This window comes from Neofelis nebulosa, chromosome 13 (assembly GCF_028018385.1).
Source record: "Neofelis nebulosa isolate mNeoNeb1 chromosome 13, mNeoNeb1.pri, whole genome shotgun sequence".
NCBI lineage: Eukaryota > Metazoa > Chordata > Mammalia > Carnivora > Felidae > Neofelis > Neofelis nebulosa.
Genome location: NC_080794.1, coordinates 75558907 through 75578186, shown reverse-complemented (window position 1 = coordinate 75578186; position 19280 = coordinate 75558907). Strand labels below are relative to the sequence as shown.

General features: G+C 44.9%; 1 long non-coding RNA gene across 5 annotated transcripts in view; it reads left to right on the top strand.

Moving 5' to 3' along the window:
- LOC131493401 (uncharacterized) overlaps window positions 1–19280 on the top strand; it is a 144027-nt gene that overhangs the window by 108176 nt on the left and 16571 nt on the right. For 2 of the 5 annotated variants that reach the window (XR_009252629.1, XR_009252627.1), the window contains one exon: window positions 2396–2533. The exons of the other annotated variants lie outside the window; for them this stretch is intronic. This is a non-coding gene — a long non-coding RNA (uncharacterized LOC131493401). The remainder of the gene's footprint in view (window positions 1–2395; window positions 2534–19280) is intronic. 5 annotated transcript variants of the gene reach the window in all.

Here is a 19280-nt window from a genome sequence, read left to right as displayed (position 1 = left end):
AAGCCAGAGACGGTGAACAAGACACAAGCTGGAGACTCAGGAGTGACAGCCCATCACTTTTGCCAGATTCAGTAGACAGTGAGTTGTCACATGTCCAGTCAATAATCAAGGGGAAGGGATTATACAAGGGTGTGGATGTCAGGAGGTGGGAGTCTTTGGGGGCTGTCTCGGAAGCTGTCTGTCGCCTAAAGTTCTGTGACTTCTGGCTTAGCCAGCCTAGTGGTGGACTTGAGTGCTACCATTGCATCAAAGGAATAACATACCCCAGTCCCCCAGAGGTTCTCACTCCTGTCTCGCAACAACCTTGAGATGTCGGCGTTGTTCCCATTTTATAGCAAAGGCATTGGGAATTTAATGACTCATCCATGTCTGCATAGCTGGTAAATAAAAGAACCAGACCTTGAACCCAGATCTCCTGAGTTCTAGGCTGTGGACTTTGCCCTTTGCTCTGTGGTACTAGGTTGAATAGTGTTATCCCTCCAGCCCCTGCCAAATTTGTCTACCCAGAACCTTAAAATGTGACCCGCTCTAGAACTAGGGTCTTTGCAGATGTATTTAATTAAGATGAGGTCATGCTGAATTAGGGGAGGCCCTAAGTCTAATGGCTGGTATCTTTATGAGAGGACCATGTGAAGACAGCACAGGGGGGGCGATGCCATGTAAAGATGGAGACAGAAGTTGGAGTGATGTAGCTACAAACCAAGGAAGGGCAAGGGATACCAGCAACCATCAAAAGCTGGGAAGAGGCAAGGAAGGATTCTTTTCTTAGAGCCTACAGAGGTCCTGTTGCCCCACCAACACCTTGATTTCAGATTCCCGACCACCAGAGAGCAATGAGAGAATAACTTTGTGTTGTTTGAAGCCATTCAGTTTGTGGTCATTTGTTATGGCAGCCCCAGGAAACTGATGCATGTATTATCTCCCCAGAAAAAGATTCCAGCCACAAACCTCCCAATGTCTACAGCATGTTAAAAGGGCTTGTTGATGGTGGTTCAAGAAGCACAACTACTCTGCGTTAGGCTCCATCCAAGATGCAGTCTCTCAGTTCCCCTCCTGGGCAATGTAGCCTGCCTTCCAAGCCAGCAGCCCTAACTTAGGGCTGGGAGAAGGAAAGGGACATAATAAGTAGATTCACTGCCTGTGATCCAAGATGATAAACATTACAGGATAGAAGCATGAGATTTCCTTTCTTCTTCCATGTGACAGGTCAAAGATTCGAATCCCTCTGCCCTTCTCCCCCTCATTCCCTTGAACTTGAATGCACTTGGAGCAGTTGACTCACAATAGCTCTGTGTGTACCGAGTTGTTGGTAGTCTCTGTTTCCTTGTATACACTGGCTTATAATAAGAAGCAGAGGTCAGGGTTCGGCTAGAAAAGGGGTGGGTGTGGTGGGATGGCTGTGGGACACATCTTCCGGTGCATCCAAGTTGGCAGGTTCGCACAGAGGAATCAGTAGCATTGGACCAAAGAAGAGGGAAGTCAAAGGATGTTCTTTGGACTCGGTGCTATGACAAGGGGCTCCTGCTCATGTTTGCAGGTTCTGAAATGCAAGAATTTCCTCTTGTAGGAGGAAAACAGCTCATCATGCGAATTATGATTAAGGTTTAAGGATTATCCTTAAAATAGTGCTTTAAAAAACATGCCTGCCACCTTCCAACTGACCTTCTGATGAAAGTAGCTTGTGTTCTACAGGGCCCAGCGAGTGGTGATTCACAGTTTGTGGTCCAAAAGCATCTCAAATTGGAAGGGGCCTTAGAGATGGTTTAAACCTACTCCTTTGGTAGAAAGAGAAACAAAGGCGCAGAGACCCTCTGCTGTCCCTCTGTGAAACCAGCCGGACCAAGGGCCCTGTCCTCCATTTCTCGCTCTCCTTGGCATTCTGGTGTCTTCTTACGTCCACATCTACCTGTACAAATCTGTCCCTACAGCATCTTCAGTTTCCACTGTGGGCCCCAGTGAGGTGTAACCATCCATCCATCTACCCATCACATATTTATTGCACAGTGGATATGGAGATTATTAGGACAGGATCCTTGCTGTCAACGAGCTTACTGTCTAAGCAGAGAGCAAACACTTGTATGCAAGTAATGAGACCTCAAACCAGACTCCTTCAAGGGAGTGCAGACTAGTTCCTATCTGCAAACCATTTGAAGAGTTGGAAAATAATTGTCGCTAGAGGCCATAGACTCATAAGTAGGTATCATCCATTGACCTGTATAGTTTGAAAAGTGGGTGGACCATATACTTGGCAACCATACACTCCGAATTTTTCAAAATAGTCTCTTTTCAGTTCATGTGTCCTAACCGTTGTTCGGGAAGAGCTGGATGTCACGCAGTTAGGGTTTTCTGTACCAAATCTAACTTGTCTATCCCCTTCTTTCTTGGCCTCTAACAGATTCACTCTTTGGACCAAAGTCTTATGATGTATCTATTCTTAGAAGAGTAACACCCTAAGCCATAGACTAGCTATATCTTCAGCAATCATTTGAAGCCCCACTTTGGACAGGGAGGGCACTGCTCATGTGATACAGAGGTACGTGAGTGTATCCGGGAGCCTTGGACTGTTGAGCTGAATGGGGAATGAAATCTGATGACTATCACAAAATAGGCATCAACAGAATGCTTAGGGGGTATTATCACTGGGCCTTGGGGTAAGTGTTCAGAAGTGGGAAGAAGATGAGAGAGGGTCCTGGGAGCGGGAGAGAATCTGATTCTTCCCGTCATTCTGTTACTTCACTCAGGGGCAGGCCGCTTAGACAGGAGCTCTCTGGTCGGGGGCCTGGAGATCCAAACCATAAGAAGCAGGAAAAGAGCCTTTAAAGTCTTTGCATTTCAGTTGTATAGGTAAAGAAGCCCTACTCTCTTCTTTTCCCAACAGTTTAGAGAGAAAATAAGTCAACATGCTTTTTGGATTAGTGTGAATGCCTTTTCTCTATGTATAAGGACAAATGGTTCCCTGGGAGGCAGATGTTCATTCAATCATGGACAAATTTAACCAGAAATTAGGGAGCATGCTAGGGAACGGTCTCAAGGCATCCAGGCCGTCATCCAGCCTGGTAGCCCTGACACATGTCCCTATGCTGCCACAGATGTCCTTATCCCTCCCCCCCCCTTCCTTTCTGGTATTTCAACAATAATTATCAAGGTAATTATCTGTTATATAATGTGCATCTTTGAAGTTGATATAGAAGTTTAGAATAGATTTGCTATAGACGGATGTTTTCCCTCAGCAAAACTTATTTTGTTCATCCGAACATATTTTAGGCACCAGCTGTATACCAAACATGAATGAGGCTGAAAAGGGAAGAGTCCCTGGGGTACAGCAAGTTGTAAAGTCCTCTGGGAAGGAGGCAGGAGTAGTGCGTACTCCCTGCTGGGGAGTTGGCTCTTTAGACCCGAAACCTGCTCCCCACGCCGGATCACCATCATGAGGCTCGTGGTGAGCCCTCTTACATCCTGTGACTGGAAACTCTGAGGCCTTGTCAGTGCTCCTCCTCATTGGTATCATCTGTAATATGCTTCAGAAAACCTCTGTCTCACAGATGTTTTGACTTTAGTCATTCGACCTGTTGCCCTTTACTGGGGTGCCTCAAGTATTTGGTGGGCGCACTGTGACCCAGTCCTCAATCTTGTCTACAGATTATAGGAAAGACCCCAGAGCAAGGCCCAGGGAAGTTCAGTGACCTCTTCCAAGTTGGGCAGTGAGTTAGGATGCCTGAACACTCCTTCCAACATACACTAGTTTACCAAGTGATGACCTTACACCATCTTGGGCTGGGAACGATCTTAGATAGCTATCTTGTGTCATGGCTCTCATCTTTCTGAAAAGGAAATCGAGACCCGGAGTGGGTTGTCGGTGGTCCAAAGCCAGGGAATGGCAGACTTCTAGAGCTAGAAGGCGCCTTTGGCCTTCTGTCATCTAGTTTTGCCTCCAACCCAAAGGAGCAACACTTTCCACACGCTCCTTGCCGGGTGATTACCCAGCCTCTGCCTGAACACTTCTGGAAATGGGAGTGCATGATTTGTTTTCTGTCCATTCCATTTGCAAACATGTCTCATTGTTGTAAAGCTCTTCTCTGTAATCAGAGGGAATCTGGTTTCCTGCTGTATCCACTGACCGCTGCCTTGCAAAACCACCACAACGAAACCTACAACCTCTGTGTCCTGGGAGACTTGTCCCCACCATGGACCCCTTTACCCAACCAGAGCATTTCAGCTCACGTTGCCCCAGCTTCCCTGATCCAGACTGATTTTCTTTAGCATGGCTTCGTTCAGAATGTTTATTTATTTTGCTTTTATTTGTTAATGGTAACTACCACCTTCTGTAAGTCCCATCCTTCCCCGCCCCCTTTTCTGAGATGCAGAAGGCCCTCATTAGAACATCAGTGAGTTCACTGCACTCTTTAAAATCAAGACAACAAAAAAAGCTTGAGTGTGCTTCCCCTGACAAGCCTCCTTAAATATAATCATAGATCTGTCACAAAATATGCAGGCTTATGAGGGGTTGTCAAAGTCTTTCCTGAAGTGGGAGATGTTTAGGGGGAAAAATTCTTTTGCATTAACTGAAAAGGAACAAAGTAGAAAAAAAAAACAAAACAAAAAACAACAAGGGCCAGATGATTCTGTGAAGATTTTGCAGAGCCACAGTGTTGCAATCTTTGCCTTGATGAATGATAATGCAGCAGCTTCCGGAAAGACAGAAAAATTAAGTTCTGAACCGTACATGTAATTGGTCTTGACATTTCTATTCTAGGAGTTTTTCTCTTAACTGAGTGGGGAAGCAGGTGAGGTAAGAGAAGCGAAGTGTTACTTTCCAGAGTCATCCGGATTCAAATCTCTGATTCTGATGGGGAATAGACCAAAAGGCACCATACACGCTCAGTTTTCTTTAAGCCAAGTCCTGCCCAGTGATTCCCGTTATTAAGTTGTATCCACACCATGACTCTCTGGAGGGTTTATGGGCTCTTCAGCATTTAAAATGTTTTTTAAATTTCTTTTTTTTTTTTTTTAACGTCTATTTATTTCTGAGAGAGAGAGAGTGAGCAGGGGAGGGGCAGAGAGAGAGGAGAGCAGAGGATCTGAAACGGGCTCTGCACTGACAGCAGAGAGCCCGACGCAGAACTCGATCTCAAGAATCAAGACATCATGACCTGAGCTGAATTCAGTTGTTTAACCGACTGAGCCACCCAGGTGCCCCTAAAATTTCATTCTTTTTTTAAAAAGTTTTTTTAGTGTTTTCATTTATTTTTGAGACAGAGAGAGAGAGAGGGAGACACAGAATCCGAAGCAGGCTCCAGGCTCTGAGCTGTCTGCACAGAGCCCGACGCAGGGCCTAAGCATCCAGTTGCTTCAAGGGCCAGCACAGACACATCCCCACGTTGCGTGGCCCTGGAGGAACAAGTTCAAGGACATGCAATAAGGAAATCCGGTGCCGTGGCTCCTCTGGGGCTCTCCAACTTCCACGCAGGCATGATCACATCACTGTGTCCTCATCTGATGCCAGACCTCCCAAGCGGTCCAGGGGTTTCTAAGCCTTCTGCAATTACTCAGCATAATAAGATTTCAGAGCTCTCCCTGGCTTAAAATGTGCTTTCCATTTTCTCACCAGCCCACTTCCCTCCCCCGGCCTTGCCCTGAATTAGAAGTGCATCCGCAGAAAGAAAGATTCACAAGCCCCTAAACTGCCCAGTGGCACATTTCTGTCTTTCTTCTCTCCTATGAGCGTCTCCTTGCCCTTCTTCACACACCCAGGCTGAACGAGAGCATGACATCCAGACGCAGCTATGGTGCCCTGCCTGGAAACAGAGCCTTGTGCAAATCCGCTTAGCCTTTCCTCCAAATGAGAAAGCACTCCCAGCCTTCTTGATCCCCAGTAATTGTAATGGGGATTACGAACAAGCCCTGCAGAGATCAATTTCCAAATGAAATGTAAGAACCCTTTCAAGCGCCGCACCCTAATTGTAGACGCTTTCAGTGTTACTGGAGCTGGTTTTGAAAAGCACCTTGCCGATGCCTCAAATTAAGTTACGCTGCACCTGCATATGCAAAAGGAAGGGACATCAAAGAAAGAATCAGTGGGGATGGCAAACAGAAAGAAATGCTGGGCACAGACATGAAGACATCTGGCTTTCCTGGAACCTGCTGTTTGTTTCATAGGCAAGGACAATTAGCGACTGGAAGGAGAGCTGGGTGTGGCTTTGTTGTGTCCTCAAACTTTACTGTCTGTTTCTGAAGACTTCTTATTTCCAGGCCGAAAGGGTGGGTTGATTGTCCTATTTGTTATTCTTCAAAACTTTTCCTTGTATTTTATTTTTAATTTTTTTTCAGTTTATTTATTTATTATTTTGAGAGAGAGAGAGGGAGAAAGAGCGCAAGTGGTGAAGGGGCAGAGAGAGAGAGAGGAAGAGAAAGAGAATCCCAAGCCGGCTCTGCATTGTCAGTGCGGAGCCCGATATGGGGCTCGAACTCACGTGACACCATGACCTGAGCCAAAGTCAGACGCTCAACCAACTGAGCCACGCAGGTGCCCGTCCATGCATTTTAATAAAGAAAAGTGATCTCTGAAGTAAGTCACTGTCACCCTGAATTCATGCAGAGTCAGGTTTAGGCTGCTGTAAAAGAAACGCAGCTTTTCTGGTTTCAACCTAGAGAAACGGATCATTGCTTGGGAGAGGGAGGCCTTTTGTGGATTTGCGTAGATGGAAAAACAACAAATTCTTCATGTCATTTGTCTTTTTTTAATGGACTTTGACGTGTTTCGAATTTATTTTTGCGCGTAATTTTAACACTACCGCCTGAGATTTTTTTTTTATACTTAATCTCTGAAATGTGTCAGATTCCACACTGACACCATTTTTATAGAGAGGGTTTTGGTGCCCGCGAGGAAGTGGCATTGGTGGCCGTAGAGCCGCACGGACCAGGGTTTGAGTCCGCGGCGGGCGGCACTCTTTTTGTGACTCTGGGCATGTCATCAGCCTCAGAGGGTGATGACAACCCCCACTTCCTTGTGGCGTTGTGGAAGTGAGCTGACCCAGTGAGCCCAGCTGCTTGTACCAGGGCTGGGCACAGAACGTGAGCAACATTAGCTGGTACCTGGCGATTTCAGATTCGTGGGGCCCGCGTCTCTGCTCCCCACCAGCCTTCCCAGGAGGAAGCCAGACAGCAGGGCCGCCTCCTCCTGTGCCCAGGCTTAAGCCTTAAGTAAATAACAGATTTAATCTCAGGGGAAGCAAGTGCATTCTGTTATGGGCACGGACACATTTTATCGGTCTTCACACAAAGTCAACAGGAGACAAAAGAACGTCCTCCTTCCAGTTTTTCTCAAGTGTAGGGCGGGAAAATGGCAGGGCGAGCGTCTCTGCGGCCTTAGAGGCACCGGTAGTGTAAGAAATAGGCACCTGGGTGGCTCTGTCTATTAAGCGTCCGACTCCTGATTTCTGCTCAGGTCACGATCTCACGGTTTGTGAGTTCGAGCCCTGCATCGGGCTCTGTGCTAGCAGCTCAGGGCCTGCTTGGGATTCTCTCTCTCTCCCTCTCTCTCTCTCTGCCCCTCCTGCTCTCGTGCATGCTCTTTCTCTAAATAAACTTAGATAGATAGATAGATAGATAGATAGATAGATAGATAGAAGCATGAGGCCTGCACGGGCATTTCTGGACGCCTGGGTTCTGAAGCCAGTTCTGCCCCTGTGGATGAGGCACGAGCTCCATGGGTCCGATTCCCCCCCGAGAATGTGATGGTTCTACTCGTGTGTCCCCACGATTCTGTGACCGGCTCTTACAGGCCGTTGTGACCCATTTTGGGGGTGTGTTATGACAGGGGTGGGCCCATCCAGTAAAACCTAGCTGAAAAAAGGCCCGAGGCAGGATGTGTTTTTCCTCCCAGATTCTCACGTTCAGGGGAAAGACCGCACCCAGCTGTCTCAAGGGGGTGACTCCAGGCCGGCCAGCCACCACCCGCCACAGGGATCCATTTGGGGGATGTTCTCTTCAGGACTACCACCCGCGGTGGCTGAGGGGCACCGCGCTCCCCCCAGGGGGCTCCTCTGGAGTAGAAACAGGTTTAACTAGAGCCGGTGGTGATTCTCCAGGCGGCCAAGAAAACCTTCCCAGTGCTCCATCAGAGTGACGGGAGGTCTTTACAGGGAGTTTTAGAACCTTCCATATTTAGTTCCAAACCGCACGTCCTTGCCTCCAGTTTGTCAGCAGGCCAGCTGTCTCTCAGTGGGAGTGCGGGCTGCTGTCTCTTCCTGACGTGGGTTGACTTGAGACTGTCGTGTTTGCTCCATTTGAAAGCCGAGTCCACTCGCTGTGGCCAGAAGCACTTAGAAATCAAACGCAGATCTCTGTTGCTTTCAAGGTGACGAAGGTGCATCCCGCTGGAAGATGGGTCACCGGTTTCGCGGTGGGTCTTGAATTTGTCACAGTATAGTTACCCTTTCGTAGTGCTCCGGAGGCAGAGTAAAAGCTTGGTGGCAAACCATGAGAATGAACGTGGAGAATGCTTTATTTACCCATAATTCGCATCCCAACTACGCCGTTTGCCTGTCTGCAGCTCGCCAGCTGCCGTGACATCTGTGTTGAGGATGCCCTGAAGTCCCAGGATTCGTTGCTGTGGTGCACCTGCCTCCCACCAAATGGCTGACGCTCTGGCTCTTCTCTTAATTATTCTCTCTTTCTTTAAATGTTTATTTTTGAGAGACACAAAGAGAGACAGAGAGAGAGAGACAGAGTGTGAGCAGGGGAGGGGCAGAGAGAGAGGGAGACACAGAATCCGAAGCGGGCTCCAGACTCTGAGCTGTCCGCACAGAACCTGACGCGGGGCTCGAACCCACGGACTGAGAGATCGTGACCTGAGCCGAAGTCAGACGCTTAACCGACTGAGCCCCCCCAGGCGCCCCTTTCTCTTGATTATTCTTATTTTCACTCTAACATGAGACTCGGGTTTAAATGAAGAAGACCTTATTTACTCCACCATTTTTTTAAAAAGCAAAGGCTGGTGTTGAGACAAAGAGTTGAATGTGTGGTGAGAAGTGGTGCCTTACCTACTGGGATACTGGGAGAGGGTGAATCTAGGAGGGTGATAAAAAAAAAAAAAAAAGAAACCATTGAGCTTGGGAAACAGTGATAAGCCATCCATCAACCAGTGAGTGCCTTCTGCCAGGCCTGGTCCTGATGTGTGGAGCACGTGGCCCGGCCTTCAGACTCCTGGCCGGCCTTTCTAAGGAGAGCAATTTTATAAAGCAGGTTGATTTAAGGCACCAACACCTTTGCTGGGCTGAGACAGGAGAGGCGCTAGGGCCTGCTTTTCCCCTCTATCCTCCTTCTGTTCCTCGTCCTCCTTTTCTCTTTTAATACCAGAACTCCCCCCCCCAGTATTAGTTTTCTGTGCAGTGTTGGGACAAATGACCCCGTACCTAGTGGCTTAAAACAGCACACATTTATTTTCTAACAGTTCTGGAGGTCAGAAGTCCAAAATGTCTTAGTGAGCCAAAAACACGACTGCTTTCCTTCCGGAGGCTCCAGGGAAGACTGTTTCCTTGCCTTTTTCAGCTGCTGGAGGCCACCTGCGTTCCTTGGTGACCTATTCACAGGTTCCGGGGCTTAGGATGTGGACATATTTGGGACACCACACAAGCAGATTCACAGAGCGTGCGTGTGTGTGTGTGTGTGTGTGTGTGTGTGTGTGTGGCGGGGGGATAGCATAGTGATTGCTCACGTCAGACTTGATCAGCTTTCTGAGTAAGCCGGGAGTCCACAGCCTTTGGGATGGATTTAAACCAAACCTAGCATTCAGAGTTCTTCCTCCCCAAACCACACAGCTCACTGCATTTTACCAGAACATTACCTCAACTTATCAGTGATACACAGAGATATGTGTAAACAAACAGACATATAAGAGATGGTCTATTATATTCGGCAAATCTTAAGACACCCAGGAGACAAAAGGGAAAGGCTTTTTTCTTGTTGAATTTAGCTCTTCACAGGTAGGCAAGATGCTGAGTCTTTTAGGTAAGAGTTCAGGGAGGGGGGGCTGTGTCTACAGTAGAAGACAGAAAATCCCAGAGTGCTTTGAAGTGAGTAAAGAGACTTTTCACCGGGCGACTGCATTTACTTAGGCCCTGCCCGTGTTTACCATTGTCTGCACCCATTCCTTTCCCTAAAGTAAATAAAATCTGAATGCTTCCTTAAGCAGAGACCATTGCAGAGTTTCCCTCCAAAAAAACAAACAGCCACCACTTCTACCAAAAACAAGAACAACAGAGATATGCCTATGCCTTTGGGACAATCCACAGTTGTAAAGAAAATCTTTTCCTCTGGGGCCTCAGGTTGTCTTTAAAAGATTCCTTCACTTTCTGTCCCCTGCCCACCATACCCCACCTCCCACAACAGAATCACAGTCTTCGAAGGTATTTTTTTTTTAAAGGAGGTAGGTTGAATAAATTCTCACCAAACTTCCCTGTGGGTCAGCAGCCTGCTGTGAGTTATGAGATTGTATTCATTTGTGAGAAAGCGTGAGGATAGAAGGCAAGCTGACAGTCCTTTGACAAAGATGAATTTTCTGTCCATGTTTTAATCTTTAATCTGGTTACCATATGTTGTTTCTGAAGGGTTAGTTAATTAAAAGACCTTATTTTTAGAACAAGTTGGACTGGCGTTAGCAATATGCCAGAAAATAAGAAAAAAATTAATTGGTCAACCGCAGAAATGTCTCAAAAAATGCTTAATAAATTTTTGATAAAACGCTTAAAAAATTAACCCGGAGTAGAAAGAGAATATCGATTTCACTCCAAATTCATGAGCATTTAACTCACAAGAAATGAATACTCATAATCCTTTCAAATCCCATACTTAAAGATCCACTGGTGATAATGAAGCCAGTGCCTATGATTCGGGCACCTCTAAATCAACTGTACTTTTTAAGTAAAAGTTTAAACAGTAAGTGCATACTACCCAGTTAGAATTCAATGCTGCTTTGCTGGTAGTTTTTTAAAACAATAGTAAATCTTTGTATAGAATTTATTTACATAGTTACTCAGTTTTCTAAGGCTGTTGTAGCCCAGTACCATAAACTGGGGGGCTTAACACACCAGAAGTTTTTTTCTCTCACAGATCTGGAGGATGTAAGTCCAAGTTCAAGGTGTTGACAGGGCCATGATCCCTCTGAGGGTCCAGAGAGGATCTGTTTCATTCCTTTCTCCCTAGCCTCTGGAAATCCTTGATATGCCTTAGCTTCTAGATGCATGACTGCATCTCTGACTCTGTCATTCAATAGCCTTGAACTTGTGCATCTCTGAATACCTATGTCTTCACATGGCCTCCCCTCTCTCATGTGTCTGTGCCCAAATTTCCTTCTTTTTATAAGAACACCACCTTAACACATCATGACCTCATCTTAACTAATTATATTGCAAAGATGCCATTTCTAAGTAAGGTTAATTTCTCAGGTTCTAAGTGGACATGAATTTGGGACGGACACTGCGTAAACCAGGACAGTTACCACCTCATTAGATCAGCTTCTCCATCCACAAAATGGGAATAATATTGCTTATTCATATTTGGTTTTAGTGTAATGAATATAAGGCTCATTCTCTGACTCTTACTCCTGAGATCTAGTGAGATCAGAAGCCAGACTTCTGGAATTATTTTTATAGAACTTGAAAATTACTAAGCAAGGAAATTTTTTTTTCATGTAATCTCTTCAGACTAGAATTTTCCCAGAAAATACCTTGGGAAACATCAGTTTAATAATGTGGCCTCTATGTCAAGTAGAAATAATAAGAGGGATGGGGGGCCTTCGGAAGGTGCTTGGGTCATAAGCGTGGTGAAACTGGGAGTCAGCAGTCCAGAGGAGGGCTCTCACTGGACCCAAGCCTGGCTGGTGCCCTGACCTTGAACTTCTGGCCTCCAGAACTGAGAGAAATAAATTTTGTATTGTTTATAAGCCACCGAGTCTGTGCAATTTTGTAATAGCAGCTTAAAAAGACCAAGACAGTTAAGCAAAACTCTTGTCTTCAAGTCTTAGTCCTTCATACACACACCCACACCCACACCTCTTCGAACCATTGAATGCCAGGTGAGATCTTGGCTGCAGGAAGGCTGTTTTGGAATTTCTACTAGTGCAGCTTAACATTTTCCTTGGTGACTGGATGAAAGCCTTGTTGCCTTGATGATATTAAAAGATGCACGATGGCTTTGGAGATTTTGGAGATGGCTATTGTTAACAGTCGTAAAGCAAAGAAGAGTCTCATGAACGCAAGGCAGGGAATGATGGTCCTTGTGCAGAGTACAGCACAGGACGACGTGGGAGAGGAGATCAATTTCTGGAACACCAGTGTACGGGACTCTGCTGATCTCCCTGGTGAAACCGGTAGAAAAGATTTAAAACAGCAAGCATTTAAAGCCTCTGGAAATGGTCCTACGGTACGACAGTAAATGAAGAAACCTCTGTTTGAGGAAATCTATGCAAATTTGGTAAAAAAAAAAAAAAAGTTGAGAGTCTGTAATATCTGAAATGAGACTGCCCCCTCCCTCGTCCTGCTGGCTCAGGAAAGTGAAGACTCCACTCCAGATGACTGTGGCCACCAGCACAGGCTGCCTTGCCCCCAGCCCCCAGGTGGAGGGCTTTCTTCCTGGGAGGAGCAGGACTCCAGTGTTTCCAGCCCCCCAAGTGCTGTGTCTCAGTCCCAGCAAGTGTGGTCAAGAGGCGGGGGCTTCCTTCTTTGTCCCAGCCCCTGCTCCTGGAATCGAGACTTGACCTTGGGTAAGGTGCGATGAGAACACCGGAACCCAGACTGTCCTTGCCCCTGCCGGGAGATGCAAGCCAGGAGGACCTCGGGGACCTGCTGCTTCCTCACCTTGCAGGCAGTGCTCAGCTCCTAGAGCAAAAATGTCAGTCAGAGAGCAGCTGGCCACGGTGGCATTCCCAGTTCCCGGTCCTGGCTCAGAGATTTTGCCTGGGGGTGAGGGGGAGAAGCCATTGTAAAGGCAACTCATCTCTTCCTGAAGGAACTGATTTCATTTACAACAGTAAATGAGTTCAAATACGAAGGCACTTTTAAGAGCAGTGGAGGTTGTGGTTAAAGGCAGTTGAGAGGTGATTCATAGGTTTCATGAACAGCCTAGACTATAGGCTGGCCGGTTTGCAGGACGGAACAGAGGAATAAGAGGCTGGGGAGGAGCCCTCCTGACACTGACCTCAGAAACTGTTCCTTCAAAGGAGCCCCAATTCGAGTGAGTTCATTTGTAGAGCAATTTATGCCCCAGTGCACTGTCGCAAACAATAGAGCAGGCAGCTGGAAATGATGAGAGTTTAACAGCTGGGTGTGGTTACTCAAAGAGAGGAAGGGATCCCTGCGAATACCACAGTCACCCCAGGGTGACCGTAATCCAGCCAGCCACTAAAATTAAACAGACAAACAACAATAACAATTGGGGTGCCGGTAGCCAGAGTGGCTACAATATGTTATCTAAAACGTTCAGTTTCCAACAAAAAAATTATGAGGCATGCATGAAACAGGAAAGTATGACCCACACGCCAGAAAAAAAGCAGGCAACAGAAGCTATCTGTGAGAGCAACAAGATGTTGGATTTAACAGAAAAAGACCTCAAAATAGCCACTATAGATGTGTCCACGCAACCGAAGGAAAGCGTGATCACAGAAGTAGAGGAAGGTATGACGACAATGTTGCGTTACATAGAGAACATCAGTGAAGAGAGAAAAATCGTAAAAAGGAAGCAAATGGAAGCCCTGGGGTTTAAAAATATAACAACTGAAATTAGAAATTCGCTAGTTGAACAGAATGGGAAGACAAGCCACAGACTGGGAGAAGATATTTGCAAATGACATTCTGATAAAGGACTATTATCTAAAAAGTCAACAATAAGGAAAATGGGCAACCTGATATTTAAAAGGGCAAACGATGTGAACAGGCACCTCACTGAAGAAGAGACACCGATAGCGAATAAGCAAATGGAGAGATGCTCATCACCACATGTCATCAGGGAAAGGCAAATTAAAGAAACTGAGATACCACCGCACACTTACTGGACGGGCCAAAATCTAGCATGCCAACAACACCAAATGTTGATGGAGAGGTGGGACTACAGGAACTCTCATTCATTGCTGAGGGGAATGCAAAATGGTACAGCTACTCTGGAAGACAGTTTGGCAATTTGTTAGAAAATGAAATCTACTTTTATCGTATCCAGCAGTGGCACTCGTTGGTTTTTACCAAATGAGCTCAAGCCTTATGTCCGCACAAAAATCTGTACACAGGTGTTTATTGCAGCTTTAGTTATAATTGCCAGAACGTGGAGGCAACTGGGAGGTCCTTCAGTAGATGAATGGGTAAATAAACTGTGATCCATCCAGAGAGTGGAATAGTATTCAGCACTCAAAGAAATAAGGTATCAAGCCATGAAAAGATATGGAGGAATCTGAAATGCACACTACTAAGAGAAATAAACCAATCTGAAAAGGCTATATATTACATGATTCCAATCATATCACATTCTGGAAAAGAGAAAGCCATGGTGATAGTGAAAAGATTAGCAGTTGCCAAGGGTTAGGTAGGATGGAAGGATGAAGAGGCAGAGGCCTTTTAGGGGGGTGAAACTATTCTGTGTGATACTATAATGGCGGCTACATATCATTATACATTTGTTAACCCATAGGGTCTATAACACCAAGAGCGAACCCTAGTGTACGCTGCACATCAACAGGAATACTGGAAAGAGAAGAGAGAGAAAGGAGTAGAAAAATAAAGAAAGAAAAAACTTACCAAATTTGTCAAAAAACAATATCCTGCACGTCCAAGAAATGAAATAAACTCTAAATAGGATAAAAAAACAGAGATCTATGAATAGATACATCATGATAAAAATTATGGAAGTCAAAGATGAGAGAAAAATCTTGAAAGCAGTAAGAGAAAAATTACATGTTACATACAAGAGAATCCCAATAAGGTTAGCAGAAACAATGGAGGCCAGAGGCAGTAGAATAACATATTCAAAGTGCTCAAAGATAACAACTGTCAACCAGAGTTAGTATAGACCCCGCAAGTAAAATGGCAGTGTCTACAACAAGACTGATTTCATGTTAGATCAACTTGCTATAAGCCTGGGAGGTTCCCATGACCTCCTTGAGCTCACAAGAATAATTCACAAAATTCAGGGAGATACCTAAATGAAGAGACGTGTAGGGTGAGGTCTGGGGGGGGGATCCCAAACATGGGGCTTCTGTGCCTTCTCCCCATGGAATCAGCATGGAATCACACTGATGTGTTCACCAGCCAGGAGGCCCCACCAATTGTGTCCAGAGTTTTTATTAGGATTGCATTACATAGGCATGATTTACTGAATATCAACCCTGTGATTGAACTCCGTCTCTAGCCTTCCTTATCCTCTTTGGGGGTCAGGAAATCAGGTTGATAACATGCGGCTCAAAGCTTCAACACTCTAATCACAAAGTTGGGCTTTCCAACCATGATCAGCCCCCATCCTGAAGCTACCCAGGGGCTCACCAGGAGCTACTGCATTAGCATAAACTTAGATATGATCCAAGAGGCTTATAAATAACAAAAACACTTCATCACTCAGGAGATTCCAAGGCTTTTAGAAGCCCCACGCCAGGAACCTTAGGCAAAGACCAGACAAATTCTTTATTATACAACATTCATGACATGCCATTCTTTTTGTAGGTTGCAAGATGCAGTTTGTTAGATTTTTTTTCAGTTTGTTACATTTTTACTGAGGATTTTTACATCTATATTCATAAAGGATGTTGATTTGTAGTTTTCTTGTGACACGTTTATCTTGTCTTGGTACCAACCTCATAGAATGAGTTGGGAAATGTTTTGCTACTTTTTGGAAGACTTTCGCGAAGAATTGGTATTAATTCCTCTTAAAATACTTAGTAGAATTTACCAGTGAAGCCATCTGTTCTTGGGAATATTTTTGTGAGAAGTTTTTAAATTACTAGTTCCGTCTATTAACTTGTGTAGATCTTTGAATATTTTCTATTTCTTCTTGAGTCAGTTTCAGTCACTTTTGTCTTTATAGAAAGTTATTGATATTTTTCATTCATTTCCCATTCATTCATCATTTTTACTTCTGTAAGGTTGGTAGTAATGTCCCCTGTTTCATTGCTGCTTCTCTGTATCACTGTTCTGACGATGGGAGTGGGGATAGTGGACTCATGCTTTGTGAGGAGGGCACCGGCTGGGGTGGTAGCCTCTGGTCTTCTTGATTTGTATCTGGTGTGGAACCTCTGCCCTGTGAGGGCGTCTCTGGTCCCAGTATTCTTGGCTCACCATGCCTGGGGCTGAGCCTCCACTGTATGAGTGAGCATGGGTGAAGGAAAGCAGACCCTGACCTCTTGGCTGTATGCACCTGGAAGTCAGCATTTTCAGCACCCAGGTTGGGGGGATGAGAATGTTGGCAGCCTGCCTTCCTGGGGAACAGCTGCAGCCCTCTCCTATGGACCAGGGGACGATGAGTCTGACGTTCTTGGCCACACTCACTGGAGTGGAGCTTCTGTCATACAGATCTGGGGTCGGGGGAGTGAGAGAGTGGGTCATGGCTCCAATGCCACAGATTCTCCAGCTTTTAACCTAAATTTGGTAGACTTTTTTGAATAAATGTTTCTTCATTTGCTGTATGCCCTTGGAACAGTTTACAGAGATTTTAGACGGTTTAGATTTTAGATTTTAGGATCTTTATAAAGAATTTTCACCAGCTGTTCAATGGAGAGAGGGTCCGCAGAACTCCTTGTGGGACATTCTGGAAGTATGCCTTATCTCCCCTACTCGCTATCCTTTTCACAGAAAGCATTGCTTAATTCCTGGCTTTATAGCTTCAGGTGGTTTGTGGAACAGCTCAGGCAGGGCTGACAGAAAACGGAGGGCTGAGGAAGAGAACCTGGGAGACATATACATGGGGAATTAGGATTGAATTGAAGACAGCGTTAAAATATGAAATGATTAACTTTGGAAAGAGAAGGTTCAGGTTATGAAGAACTAGGATGCATGTTCATGGAGCACCAAACAAGTGGAAGGCTTATAATGCAGGGCAAGGTACTTAGACACAAGGAACCGTCTCTTTGCAAGGTTCTTAAATAATAGAATGTACTACCCATGAAGGTTGCAGAATTGCATTTTAAAACCGGCCTAGACCCTTATTTTTAGATCTCATGAGTGACGACAAATGCAGCTTCTCTATCACCTCCTTCATGATGATAAAATCTGACCGAGGCATTTTATTAACACAAATTATCAAACTAAGATCAGCGCGGTACCTTTCGCCTACCACTCGGAACCGCGGCAAAGCACCCAAGAATATCTTAGCATTTGTAATAGCGAAGCGCAAGTAAGCCAGAACCTTATTAGGTTCTGGGCCACACAGATAATTATTTTGTTCTTCCGCCAGAAAGTTAAACAAATAAAAGCAGCTGTCTTTCCTACTTGCTTTTCTGCGAGGCTAACTTAGCTGTGTTGCTGCCTGAAGACCGCGGCACAGGGTAAACAGCCTCATTAGATCCCTGGCAATGCTTGGGTGCTTAGGTCATGCCAGCTTCCTGAACATGGGTGACCTATTGTTTTTTCCCTCTCCGGGATGGGGAGATAAAAACTACACTTCAAATATTTACCCTCCTTATCTTTCTTGTTCTAATAAGGGACTTGGTTGTGGGGCCATTTCCAAAGAAATGCCTAATATAGAACAAAGTCAGTTTAAAGAGGTAACTGTTATTTAACAAGAGGAGGATTTTCAAATTAAAACCTTAACAATATTAGGGGAAGTGAGTACTCTCTTGTGTTGGCAGGATTGCAGAACTTGGCCTTCCCACTCTGCTAAGGGCAGTTCAGTGTTTTCTTCGATGAGAGGAAGAAGAAACAACAGACACAGTGATGATGTCTATCGGTTTCTCTTGGCGACGAAATGAAATTAAAATATGCTGGGCATAGACTGAAGTTGTGATTGGCAAAGTTTAATTAAACTTACTAAAGTTGTGCTCTAAGCTTGACCAGAACTTGAGTTTTGGGTCAAACAGGGGAAACTACAAATGTACACACCCACAAATGATACATATGTAAGCCACAATTATATATATATATATATATATATATATATATATATATATACACACACACACACGTATATGTGTATATATGTGTGTATATGTATATATATGTGTGTATATGTATATATATATGTAGATTGTGACATATTCATAGTGATTATAGCTAAACTATATCTAGATCTAGATAGATCAATGTCAAGGAATGTGAATAACTTAAATGACAGGCAAATACATTTTCCAGCTTTTGCAATGTGAAAATTGCTTTTTGAGCATCCAGTGGTGTGTCAGTGCTGCTGATTGTTTTTCGAGAGGGGGTATATGCCCCCTCAAAATAAATCAACAGGATTGCTTCAAATCAGTTGTTAAATCATCAGGTTTTAGCGAGACTAAGATGAGAAGTTTTTTTCCCCCGTTAATGAGTGTTATGGAGTCCTAAGGCACAAGCGAGCTTTAAAGGTTATAGAGATGTCTTGAAGCTGAACCCTATCGGAACATGAAGGAGGTCACTTCAAGTGCTTTGGCGAATAGGAAAAGGAAGTACAGTGTGCATTCCTGTGAAAAAATTGGTTTCTCATCTTAGTTTCACTAAAACCTGATGGTTTAAAAACTGAGTTGAGGGGCACCTGGGTGGCTCAGTTGGTTAGGTGTCTGACTTCAGCTCGGGTCATGATCTCACGGTTCGTGGGTTCAGGCCCCACATTGGGCTCTGTCCTGACAGCTCAGAGCCTGGAGCCTGCTTCCGATTCTGTGTCTCCTTCTCTCTGCCCCTCCGCCGCTTGTGCTCTCTCACTCTCTCTCTCAAAAATAAACATTAAAAAAAATTTTTTTTATATCCTAAATAAGGTTTTTTGTACATAAAGAATATTTCAAATATTTTTGTGGTATATTCATTAAAAACAAAGGGAGGGGGTGAATAGCCAATTCCCCCCCCCCCCCCCCCGCCGGGATTCTTTTAAGTCCCAAGTTTCTAACCCAGTTAGGACTTGAAAAAAACAATGGAATTAGCTAGAGAATGGAGTTACCAGAACATTATGTACACGAACAAGGTTGCCTTTGGTTAGGTGAAAATGTTTTAAACGCTTCTCTCAGTCCTATTAAAAAATCTGTGTATCTTCAAATGTACTGAAACTTGAGTTGGCTTATAGGTATGCATTTCACTCTAAAAAATGAATACGAAGTCCCAGGGTGTAAATAAGAAATTGTT